The sequence below is a fragment of the Sarcophilus harrisii genome, chromosome 4 (assembly GCF_902635505.1).
Source record: "Sarcophilus harrisii chromosome 4, mSarHar1.11, whole genome shotgun sequence".
Classification (NCBI taxonomy): domain Eukaryota; kingdom Metazoa; phylum Chordata; class Mammalia; order Dasyuromorphia; family Dasyuridae; genus Sarcophilus; species Sarcophilus harrisii.
In genome coordinates this window covers 23,755,283-23,767,052 of record NC_045429.1, presented here as the reverse complement: position 1 = coordinate 23,767,052, position 11,770 = coordinate 23,755,283, and the positions used below count along the sequence as shown (strand labels likewise).

The 11,770-nt window shown below is 37.9% G+C and overlaps 1 protein-coding gene across 4 annotated transcripts in view; it reads right to left on the bottom strand.

Moving 5' to 3' along the window:
• LOC100915694 (cytochrome c oxidase assembly factor 7) overlaps positions 1–11,770 on the bottom strand; it is a 34,710-nt gene that overhangs the window by 63 nt on the left and 22,877 nt on the right. For 2 of the 4 annotated variants that reach the window (XR_004234276.1, XR_004234278.1), the window contains 2 exons: positions 6,777–7,081; positions 45–622 (listed from right to left, as the gene is read on the bottom strand). The gene's annotated coding sequence lies outside the window, so the exon portion shown is untranslated. Of the gene's footprint in view, positions 1–44; positions 623–6,776; positions 7,082–7,289; positions 7,519–11,770 lie in introns of those variants that run through there. The other 2 variants (XR_004234279.1, XR_004234277.1) reach the window with 2 other exon arrangements.

Here is an 11,770-nt window from a genome sequence, read left to right as displayed (position 1 = left end):
AGGGTGGGGGGATAAGAGTGGGAGAAAAAAATTGAACACAAGATTTTGGAAGGGTGAATATTGAAAATTATCTATGTGTATGTTTTGAAAAGAAAAAGCTTTTTAAAAATGTCATTCCTAACTTTTTATATGTTGATGCTATATCCAAGAAATTACTGACCACAGTTCTGCTTATAATAACGCTTTGTACCAGGACATTTTGTTCACTGAATTTTTAAAGATATTTGGGGCAGGGGTGGATACATTTGTAGGACAGGGATTTGTCATTTGTTACTTTTATCAAGGATAGAAAGTTCATGGTGTATAATTGTAGCCACTCAATTGAGCCTTTTCGATCGATGCTAAATTTTTGCAGCCTGCTATAATTTAGTTCATAGTTTTCACCACTTCATTGTAATCTGTAAATCTGTACCAATCAATAAGTCTGGGTTCCTTAAGGATAAAATTTCTAACATTTCTGGTGGCAATGTCTGATCCAGAATTGTTACTTAACTGTCCTCCTCTTCCATTTTTATTAACAAATCTGCATGACTTAGCCATTTATTCGACATTTCTTTGTTGACATAAGGTTGGGTTAATTCATATGGATGTCATCCATGGAGCACTGTTTAAGTGATTCTTCCTAAAAAAAAAAAAAAAAAGTTAAGTTACATCCAACAAACCCCAATGCTATATACTTCTTGTTAGCCCTTGTTCTTGCTTTGCTAAGTGAGATCTTTTAATTCCTACAGAATTTCTGTAAATTTTAAACTGATTATTTTGTTCCCTGAGAAAATCTATCAACACTTCCCTTCTTTTTTGAAGAGGAAATACTCACTTTTCTAATCCTTTCTGCCAATATCTTCCCCTTCACCCTATCTCACATGAAGAGGTGGTCTTGCTTCTTATCCAAGCATCCTCTGCTTGTTCAAGAAATTTCATAGATAATGACAAATGTTGGCGGGGATGTGGGAAAACTGGAACACATTGTTGGTGGAATTGTGAATGGATCCAACCATTCTGGAGAGCAATTTGGAACTATGCCCAAAGGGTTATCAAACTCTGCACACCCTTTGATCCAGCAGTGTTACTACTGGGCTTATATCCCAAAGAGATTATAAAGAAGGGAAAGGGACCTGTATGTGCAAAAATGCTTGTGGTAGCCCTGTTTGTAGTGGCAAGAAACTGGAAACTGAATGGATGCCCATCAATGGGGGAATGGCTGAATAAGTGATGGTATATAAATGTTATAGAATATTATTGTTCTGTAAGAAATGACCAACAGGATCATTTCTGAGAAGCCTAGAAAGACTTACATGAACTGAGGGTAAGTGAAATGAGCAGAGCCAGGAGATCATTATACACAGCAATAACAGGATTATACAATGATCAATTCTGATGGACGTGGCTCTTTTAAACAATGAGATGATTCAGACCAGTTCCAATGATCTTGTGATAAAGAGAGCCATCTTGCACCCAGACAGAGAACTATGGGAGCTGAGGGTGGATCACAACATAGAATTTTCACTCTTTTTGTTGTGGTTTGCTTGAATTTTATTATTTTTCTCATTTTTTTTAACTTTTTGATCTGATTTTTCTTGTGCAGCAAGATAATTGTATAAATATGTATGCCTATGTTGGATTTAACATATTTTTACCATGTTTAACATATATTGGATTACTTGCCATTTAGGGGAGGAAGGGGGGGAAATTGGAACACAAGTTTTTTCAAGGGTCAGTGTTGAAAAATTATCCATGCATATGTTTTGAAAATAAAAAACTTCAATTAAAAAAAAAATTTCATGCCATTCTGTCTCCTCCAATGGGTTGCCCCCTCTGTCATCCCCACTTCACTTATTTTCAATCTTTTCCTCTACTGACTCATTCATTTCTATCTACAAACATGCTCATGTCCCTCCCATCCTGAGAAAGGATCATTTGATCCATCCCTGCTATATATCTTTTCTATCTTTGTTGCTAAATTCCTTAAAAAGGTTACCTCTATCCTCTCTTCTCACTCTCTTTTTAAACTCCAACAATTTAGCTTCTAACCTCATCATTCCACTAAAAATTCTCTCTTCAAATTTGTGAGTAATCTCTTAATTGACAGATCTAATGATCTTTTCTCAGTTATCATTCTCCTTGACTCCTTTGCAACTTTTTATTCTGTTAATTATATATTCTCTTCTTGCTGAGTTTTCAGGAAATCACTCTCTCCTGGTTCTCCTCTTGTCTCTTTGCCCACTCCTTCTCTGTCTCCTTGGCTATATCCTCTTCCAGATCACACTTCTAACCATGGATTAGAGCTCTGTCCTGGGGTCTCTTTTCTTCTCTCTCTATCCTATCTCACTTGATGATCTCATCAGGTCCCATTAATTAAATTACCATCTCTGTCCTGATAATTCTCAAATCTATCTATCTCCTATTCCAATATGTCTGCATGCATTTCCAACTATGTACAAACAAGCTACATATAGGATAAAAAGGAAATAAATAAGAGAGAGGAGATGCCAGAATTAAGAGGGACTAGGAAAGTCTTCATCATAGAGAATTGGAATGCTAAAGTAGGAAATCAAAAAATAACTGTAATAAAAAGCAGTTTTGGTCTTGGAGACCCAAATGTATTAAGGAAGAGACAAATAATTTTGTCAAGACAAAGCACTGGACATAACAAATATTTTTTTTTCAGCAACCCAAAAGGTGACTCTGCAAATAAGACGTCAGCAGATGATCAATAAAGAAATCAGACTGATTATATAATTTGCAGCCAAAGGTAAAGAAGCTCTATATCAGGGGTCCTCAAACTTTTTAAATAGGAGGCCAGTTCACTGTCCCTCAGACTGTTGGAGGGTCGGACTACAGTAAAAACAAAAACTTTGTTTTGTGGGCCTTTAAATAAAGAAACTTCATAGCCCTGAGTGAGGGGGATAATTGTCCTCAGCTGCTGCATCTGGCCCATGGCTGTAGTTTGAGGACCCCTGCTCTATATAGTCAGTTAAACAAGACTGGGAATTAACTAGCTCATATTATGAGTTCTTATTGCAAAATTCATACTTAAATTGAAGAAAGGCGGGAAAACCATCAGACCATATATGTACGCATACCTTATGAATATGAAGTGGAAGTGATGAATAAATTTAAGAGAGTAGATCTGGTAGAAAGATGCCTAAAGAGCTACAGACAAAGGTTTGTAATATTGTACAGAATATAGCAATAACAACAAAAAAAATTTTCAAAGAAAAAGAACAAGAAAAAAAAGTGACTGTCTAATGAGGCTTTACAAATAGTTGAGGAAAAGGGACAGCTAGATAGCACAGTGGATAGAGTACCTGTAGTGTTCTGGTTGGTTTTCTGGAGGTCTTTGGAACAGTCTTCGTTTCAGCAGAGAAATCGCCATGAGAATGGTCAGGGATAAAAGTCCAAATTCTTTATGACTTCCTTCATGGTCTGTTCTCCTTGCCTGGGGCCTGGGCTAGCTTTCTGGAGGCCCTTCAGAATGTGTCTTAGTTTCTATGGGGGAGGTAGGAGGACCACCACGACAGCCTCTGTCTTGAAGTCTGTGAATCCTAGGGCTTATGCTCCAGCCTCCAGCTACCATAAAGGTGGGAGATGGATTGAATGTCTCTCCTTGGCTCCGAGAGCTTGAGCTCCCTCCTCTAGTCCTCTCTCTTCTCTGAGTCTATCTCCAAGCCTTATTCAATCCCCCTCTAGGTCTGACTCTGATCTTCTTAAATACTCTATTACAATTAAATCCATTCATTATACTGAGTATAAGCCAATCATTATATCACTAGGGAACCATTATTTGTTGTAAGATTAATTCAATCATATTGAACTAGAGGATTATTAATCACCATGCTAAACTAGGTAATCACTGTTTTATCAATTCTACTAAGTTAGCACCTTGTTTAAGTCAATCATCATCATTTCAGCCCTCTACAAGTACCAACCCTGGAATCTGGAGAACCTCAGTTCAAATATGGCCTCAGACACTTAACACTTAACAGGTATGTGACCCTGAGCAAGTCACTTCACCCCAATTGCCTCACCAAAAAAAAAAAAAAAAAATTAATTAAAAAAATTTGTTGAGGAAAGGCAAAAAGTAAAAGTAATGGAGAAGGGAAAGATGCCAACTGAATACAGAATTTCAAAGATTATCAAGAGGAGATAAGAAGGTTTTCTTGAATGAAGAATCCAAAGAAATAGGAAAAAAATCAAAAGGGAAGGATGAAAGATCTCTTCAAGAAAGGTAGAGATATCAAGGGTCAAAGGCAATCCCAATAAATTAAATGTCATCTACATCCTGAAAAAGAACTGTGGAATTTGAATATAAAACAAGTTATGTTCGCTTCTTTTTTCTGTTTTTTTTTTCCTTCTCCCAAGGTTTTTCCCTTTTGTTCTGATTTTTCTCTCCCAGAATGATTCATAAAGCAATGTGTATTAAAAATAAATAAATGGAGATATCAAAGAAAAGTTTCATGCAAAAATGGGCATGAGAAAAAGACCAAAATGATGGGGAACTAATGGAAGTAGAAAAGAAGAGATGGCAAAAATACACCAAAGAACTATACAAGAAATACTTTAACATCATTGATAATCACAATGGTGCGGTTGCTGTCAAGAGCCAGAATCCAAGAGAATGAAGTCAAGTGGGCCTTAGCTTTCTAAGAATAAAGAATTCTAAGAATAAAGAATAAAGAACAAGTGAAAGTGATAGAATTCCAGCTGAGATTTAAAACCCCAAAAGATGATGTTGTTAAAAGGGCTGCACTCACTATGCCAGCAAACTTGGAAAATACCATTGTGACCACTAAGTTGGGGGGAAAAAATCAGTTTACCGATCAGCAGGATGATTTCAGACAGGCCTGGAGAGATTTACATGAACTGATACTGAGTAAAATGAGCAGAACCCAGAGATCATTGTACATTCTGAAGGACATGGTTCTCATCAACAATGAGATGGTTCAAACCCATTCCAATTGTTCAGTGATGAAGAAAGTCATTTACACCCAGAGAGAGAACTGTGGGAACTGAGTGTGTACCACAGCATAGCATTTTCACTCTTTCTATTGTTGTTGGCTGGCATTTTGTTTTCTTTCTCAGGTTTTTTTTTTCTTCTTGATCCAATTTTTCTTGTGCAGCAAGATAAATGTATAAATATGTATACATATATTGGATTTAACAAATTTAACATGTATTAGACTACCTGCCATCTAGGGGAGAGGGTGGGGAGAAGGAGGGGAAAATTTGGAACACAAGGTTTTACAAGGGTCAATATTGAAAAATTACCCATGCCTATGTTTTGTAAATAAAAAGCTAAAATAAAAAAAATCAGTTTACATCCCAATACTAAAAAAGAAAAATGCCAAGGAATGTTCAAATTATTCAACACACCAGAAAGGTTATGCATAAGATTCTGCAAGCTCTGTTTCAGCAATGTGTAAACCAAGAATTACCAGAAGAGCAAGCTGGTTTTCAATGAAGCAGAGGAACTAGAGACCAAACTGCCAATGTTTGTTGGATTACGGAGAAAGACGGGGAGTTCCAGAAAAAAACATCTATTTCTGCTTCATTGACTCCACTAAAGCCTTTGACTGTGTGGATCATAACAAATTGTGGCAAGTCCTCAAAGAAAAGGGAATCATCTTACTTGTCTCTTGAGGAACCTGTATGCAGACTGTCAAAATACTTTGGAGTTCCTCCGTTTTCCAGAGCTAAGGCTTAGCAAGCGGGCTGTACCCTGGGTTTGGCACATAATCCTTTGCACTCAGGAGGATACCACCCTCTGACAAAGTACATTGCTTGGGCCAGTACGAGGTGTCCACTAGGGAATTTAGCTTCCCTTGTTTCTCAGAGCCGTCCATTACATGGTCACAATTCCTATTCCTTGTCACTGACAGGGACTACACTCCTGTGCATGTCATAGAACTCTGGGTTTGTGCCCCACAGTGTGGCCACAATCCCCCAAAACTTGAGACAAGCTCTGTTCTCACGGCCCCCAAAACACCTACATTGTCCCTAGAAATGCTGACCAGAAAAACTACTCAACATCTAGGAACAGCTGTGCTGTGAGCCAGCCCCAGCCTTAGCAGCATTAAGCCTTCTTTCTTAGGAAGTAAACTCCCCATTTTCTCACTCTGAAATTAGTTAAACTTCTGTGCCCTGACTTTCCTATCTCTAGCCTGCTCTGGTTTGATTTCCAGCTATTCACAGGTTAGAAGCTGGATCCGAGACCAAGAACCAACAATTAGAATCAATCTTGGGACAAATCATTAGTTAAAGATTGGAAAAGGTATATGCAAGGCTGTATATGTCACCTTACTTATTTAACTTATATGTGGAATACATCATGTGAAATGTCAGGCTGGAGGAATCAAAAGCTGGAATTAAGGTTGCCAGGAAACATATCAACAATCTCAGATATGAAGAAGATACCACTCAGAAGATAGAAAGTGAAGAGGAATTAAGAGGCCTCTTGATAAGAGTGAAAGAGAGGAGTGTAAAAGCTGACTTGAAGCTTAACCTTGGTGGTAGTGGTGGTGGTGGTGGGGAACCTAAGAACTTAGCAACTGGTCTTGTCATTCATTTCCTGGCAAACAGAGGAAGAAGAAAGGAAAAAGTGCCAGATTTTACATGCTTGGGCATGGAAGGAAGGAAGGAAGGAAGAAAGAAAGAAAGGAAGGAAGGAAGGAAGAAAGGAAGGGAGGGAGAGAGGGAAAGAAGAAGAGAGGGAGGGAGGGAGGAAATTAGGCTTTTCAGGGTTCCTCACCCACCCTTCATATCCATCCCAATTTTACCTGTGTCTCCAAGAAGTTGAAGCATGTACAGGGGCCATACTGTGGAAAATTATCTTCATCTTTCCAGGTTGAGGAAAACCAAGGGATCTGTAACCCACTGATGAGTTAGGGGAGTGTCTACCCCAAGTAGTGAAGATTTCTCCAGTGGAGGAGGCAGATGTAAACATTTTGTTGCAACAGACCATGATGAAGTAGGTGCTATGGAGCCTTTAGATCTTGCTTAGACATTAAAGATCCCAAGGTTATCCCCTATATCCTGGGCCGTCACCAGCCAGCTTGACTTTTGTCACTGGACTTTGATGACTCTGGAAGAGAATGAAATTGATGATTTCACATAACTCTGCCTCACTTAAATCCAATTTACTTGAGAGTCAAAAGGCACCACCAAAATCATTTTACTATTTTCTCATTTTACTATTCAATAATTTACAATTTTATCATTTTTATTACTCAACTATTTTACTATTTATTGTTTGCTATGTTACTGTGTTATTACCTTACTATTTTACTCACCTCAAAGTCTTATGGTGATGATCAAAAGATGAAGCAGCACGTGCAGATACACTTGGAGCTGCAGTCACAATCCTATACAGAGGTGGCCCAGGCCACAGGGTCATCTTCTCATTGGACTGAAGCAGTGGTAGGATTTGGCAACCTCATGGGTTGAGCGGCCTTTTTTTAAAGCTACACATGTACAATCTTTTTAAACATATTTCTATATTAGTCTTGTTAAGAAAGAAGAATCAGAACAAAAGGGAAAAACCATAAGAAAAAAAAACAAATTTTAAAATGTAAAAATTGTACACTTTGATTTGCACTCAAACTCAATACTTCTTTCTCTGGATACAGACAGCATTTTCTATCATGAGTCTTTTGGAATTGTCTTGGATCATTGTATTACTGAGAAGAGCTAAGTCATTCATAGTTGATCACTGCATAATGCTGCTATCACTATGTACAATGTTCTCCTGGTTCTGCTCACTTCACTCAGTATCAGTTCATGTAAGTTTTTCCATGTTTTTCTGAAATCCACCTGCTCATTATTTCTTATAAAACAATAGGATTCCATTACATTCATATACTATAATTTATTCAGCCATCCCCCAATTGATGGGCATCCCCTCAATTTCTACTTCCTTGCCGCCACAAAAAGAACTGCTATAAATGTTTTTGTACATGAGTCCTTTTCCCTTTTTTATAATTTCTTTGAAATGCAGACCTAGTTGTGGTTTTCTGGATCAAAGGGCATGCAGCTTTATAGCCCTTTGGACATAGCTCCAAAATCTAAACAATCTGTTTTAAGGACTGCACTGCTAACCTCCTGGCATCAGAAAGGGGCTAGAAAAAAATTGCTCTAAAAAATTATCTGCTTCAACCATCCCTACTCTGCTCGCTACAGCAGGCCAAGATCGCACCCTGCAACATGTACAAAAAGTTGCATGAAGATGATTGGTACATGAAATGTGTTTATGTTTATGGACAACAAAAAAATTCAATAGATCTGAAAGACGAACAGCTTTTGTTGCAAAACAACTCAGCAGGTATCCCATCCAAAAAGGATGTGAAACAAGGCTAGAAAATGGAGGCCAGCTTACCAAAGCTGGGATTGGATATGCGGTTTTCTGGAGTGCTTAGAGTGAAAGGGAGCACCATGAAACTGGACTAGACTTGGCAATCAAATCTAATCTAGTCAACAAGCTTGTCTGCCTCCCAAAAGGAGGGAATGAACAAATTCATAATAATGCAATTGCCTCTTGCAGGAAAGTGCCTCATCACTATCATCATGACAAACCCTGATAAAGTTAAACAAAAATTTAATGAACTGGAGACACTCATCATCAAGGTGTGTCCACCTAATTCTGGGTGACTTTACCACCAGAGTAGACACAGATTATTAGTAATAGAAGGGAGTCCTCGGGAGGAATGGAGCCGGAAACAGCAACAGAAATGGTTACTTATTACTGAAGACTTGTGCATCGCATGATCTCAGCACGAACAATCTTCAGTTTACTTAAATGCAATAAGACTCAGAGGATGCACTATCACAGCAAAGTTTGCAATTCACTGGGAGGGAAAGCAGAGGCAACAGCTGGCAACAGTGAGGAGAAAAGGAGTGGGCAACTTCCAGAGATTTACAATACTACATTTACTCACCTGGGCTAGAACACTCATAAACATTACGGTTGGTTTGATGAAGATGGGGAAATCCAGAAGTTACTAAATGAAAAAATGAGAACTCTACAGAATCTGCCAGCAGGATAATTCATCTAAAAAGGCAGTGTTTCAGCAACAACGAGATTATGTGATGATCTATGTGTTGGGCTTAGCTCTTTTCAACAATGAGGTGATTCAGGCCCAGTTCCAATGGTCTTGTGATAGAGAGAGCCATCTGCATCCAGAGAGAGGCTGTGGGGACTGAATGTGAATCACAGCATAGTTTTTTCACTTTTATTGTTGTTGTCTTCTTGCTTGCTTGTTTTTTCTCATTTTTCTCTTTTTGATCTGATTTTTCTTGTGCAGCGTGATAAATGTGAAAATATGTTTAGAAGAATTGCACTTGTTTAACTTATATTGGATTACTTGCTGTCTAGGAAAGGGGGGAAGGGAGGAGGAGGGAGAAAAATTTGGAACACAAAACTTTGCAAGGGTAAATGTTGAACACTATCTTTGCCTCTAATGCATTGTTAGTGGACTTATAAAATGATCCAACCATTCTGAAGAGGAATCTGGAACTATGCCCAAAGGGCTATCAAACTGTGCATACATACCCTTTGATCCAGCAGTATCTCTACTGGGTCTGTATCCCAAGGAAATCATGAAGGAGGGAAAAGACCCCACATGTGCAAAAATGTTTGTAGCAGCTGTTTTTGTGGTAGCAAAGACGTGGAAAAGGAGTAGATGCCCAGCAATTGGGGAATGGCTAAACAAGCTGTGGTACATGAAGGGAATGGAATATTATTGTTCTATAAAAAATGATGAACAAGCTGCTCTTATAAAGGCCTGGAAAGATTTACACAAACTCGTGCTGAGAGAAACAAGCAGAACCAGGAATACATTGTACACAATTACAGCAAGATTGTGCGATGAGCAACTGTGAAAGATTTGATTCTTCTCAGTAGTTCAGTGATCCAAAGCAATCCCAATACCTTTGGACAGAACATGCCATCTGCATTCAGAAAAAAAGAACTATGGAGATTGAATGTAAATCAATACAAGCTATGTTCACTTCTTTTTCCTGTTTTTTTTTCTCTTCCATGGTTTTTCCCTTTTGTTCTGATTTTTCTCTCCTAAAGTGATTCATAAAGCAATATATATTAAACATTAATTAATTAATTAAACAAGAAAACTATCTTTGCATATATTTTGAAAAATAAAAAGCTTTTATATATATTAAGGCAATATTGAACACTATCAAAAGTAAAGTTCAAATGAAGTTTAAAGAGATGCAGGATAAGTAAGAAGATCAAGGAAATTCTGTTTTACACTGTCAGTAACAATCCAAAGCACCTTTATGATGCCCTGAAGGTTATTTACAGGCATAAGGCGTTTGGTGTATTTCATCTACTTAGTGCTGATTAGTGATAAGGACATGATCTTAGAGAGATGGGCTGAACACTTCTATAGTGTTCTTAACAGACCATCATGAACCATTGAAGTCAATTCCTCTCAAGTCAAATTTCCAATTGAAGAAGAGGTTTTGAATGCCATTAGGTACCTCTCAGGTGGTAAAGTATCTGATGCTGATTCCATTCCAGCAAATATATACAAGGCAGGGAGCCCACCACTCAAACAAAAGCTGACTGAAATCTTCCAGGTTACAAGGCAAGAGGAGGTTATTTACCCCAGGAGATCAAGGACATCTCCATTGTCTAGCTCTATAAATGTAAAATGGAATAAATTTTATTGTGACAGTCACAGGGGGGAGTCTCTCTCTTACTCAATGCTAGCAAGATTCTTGCCAGAATCCTCCTTTATAGGTTGATCCTTTACCTAGAGGAAGACCATCTACTCAAGAGCCAGTGTGATTTCAGAAAAACTAAATAATTGTCAATTTGGTGTTTAGTGCCCAACAACTCCAGGAGAAATGCTAAGAACACAACAGAGGTCTGTATATAATATTCATCAATCTGACAAAAATCTTTGATACTATAATCTGTGAGGGACTGCGAAGATCATGGATATTTGGTTGCCCAAAGAAGTTCACCAGTATTGTACATCAATTTCATGGTGCACGTTTGCTGGTTAATGGTTCTGGTTAATGGACAATGCTCTTGTACTTTTCCCATCATTAGTGGAGTGAAGCACAATTATATGCTTGTTCCCATGCTTTTTAGCATATTGTCCTACACCTTCAACAAGGATTAAAACAGCATCAAGGTCAGCTACCACACTGATGATAAATTATTTAATTTGAAATGACTTCAAGTCAAGACTAATGTGGAGGGAGAGTTAGTGTATGTATCTTTGTCTGCAGATGATTGTGCACCCAATGTTGGTTCCAAGGTGAGATGCAACAGAGTATGGATCAATTCTTCCCACTTGTGCTAATTTTAGCCTGACAATTAGCACCAAGAATACACAGGTTCTCCACCAACCAGCATGGCTTCCATATTTCTTTCTCTATCGCCCTGTTTTGCTTCCTAGCAGGAGCTAGATGCCTCTCTGATTCTCTTTCTTAGACTCAGGGAACATAATTTTAAGTCTCTTGGAAGTATGGCTTGTCATTCTTCAATCTATAACTATTATTTCTTTTCTGATCCACTCAAGGAACTAATTTGTATTTCATAAAAGATCATCTGATAGCATAATATTTGAGTTATTTTAATATTTCACTGCCCTTTTTCTGGGATTATCTGTTAAGTTTTCAGCAACAATTCCTTTACATAATAACACCATCTCCTTCCCAAAAATATTTAAAATATGGTGTAAAAGTATCCCTTTTAAATATTGAAGGTCTCTTCCTGTTTTGGCTATGGGTTAAAAGCAAAATATCA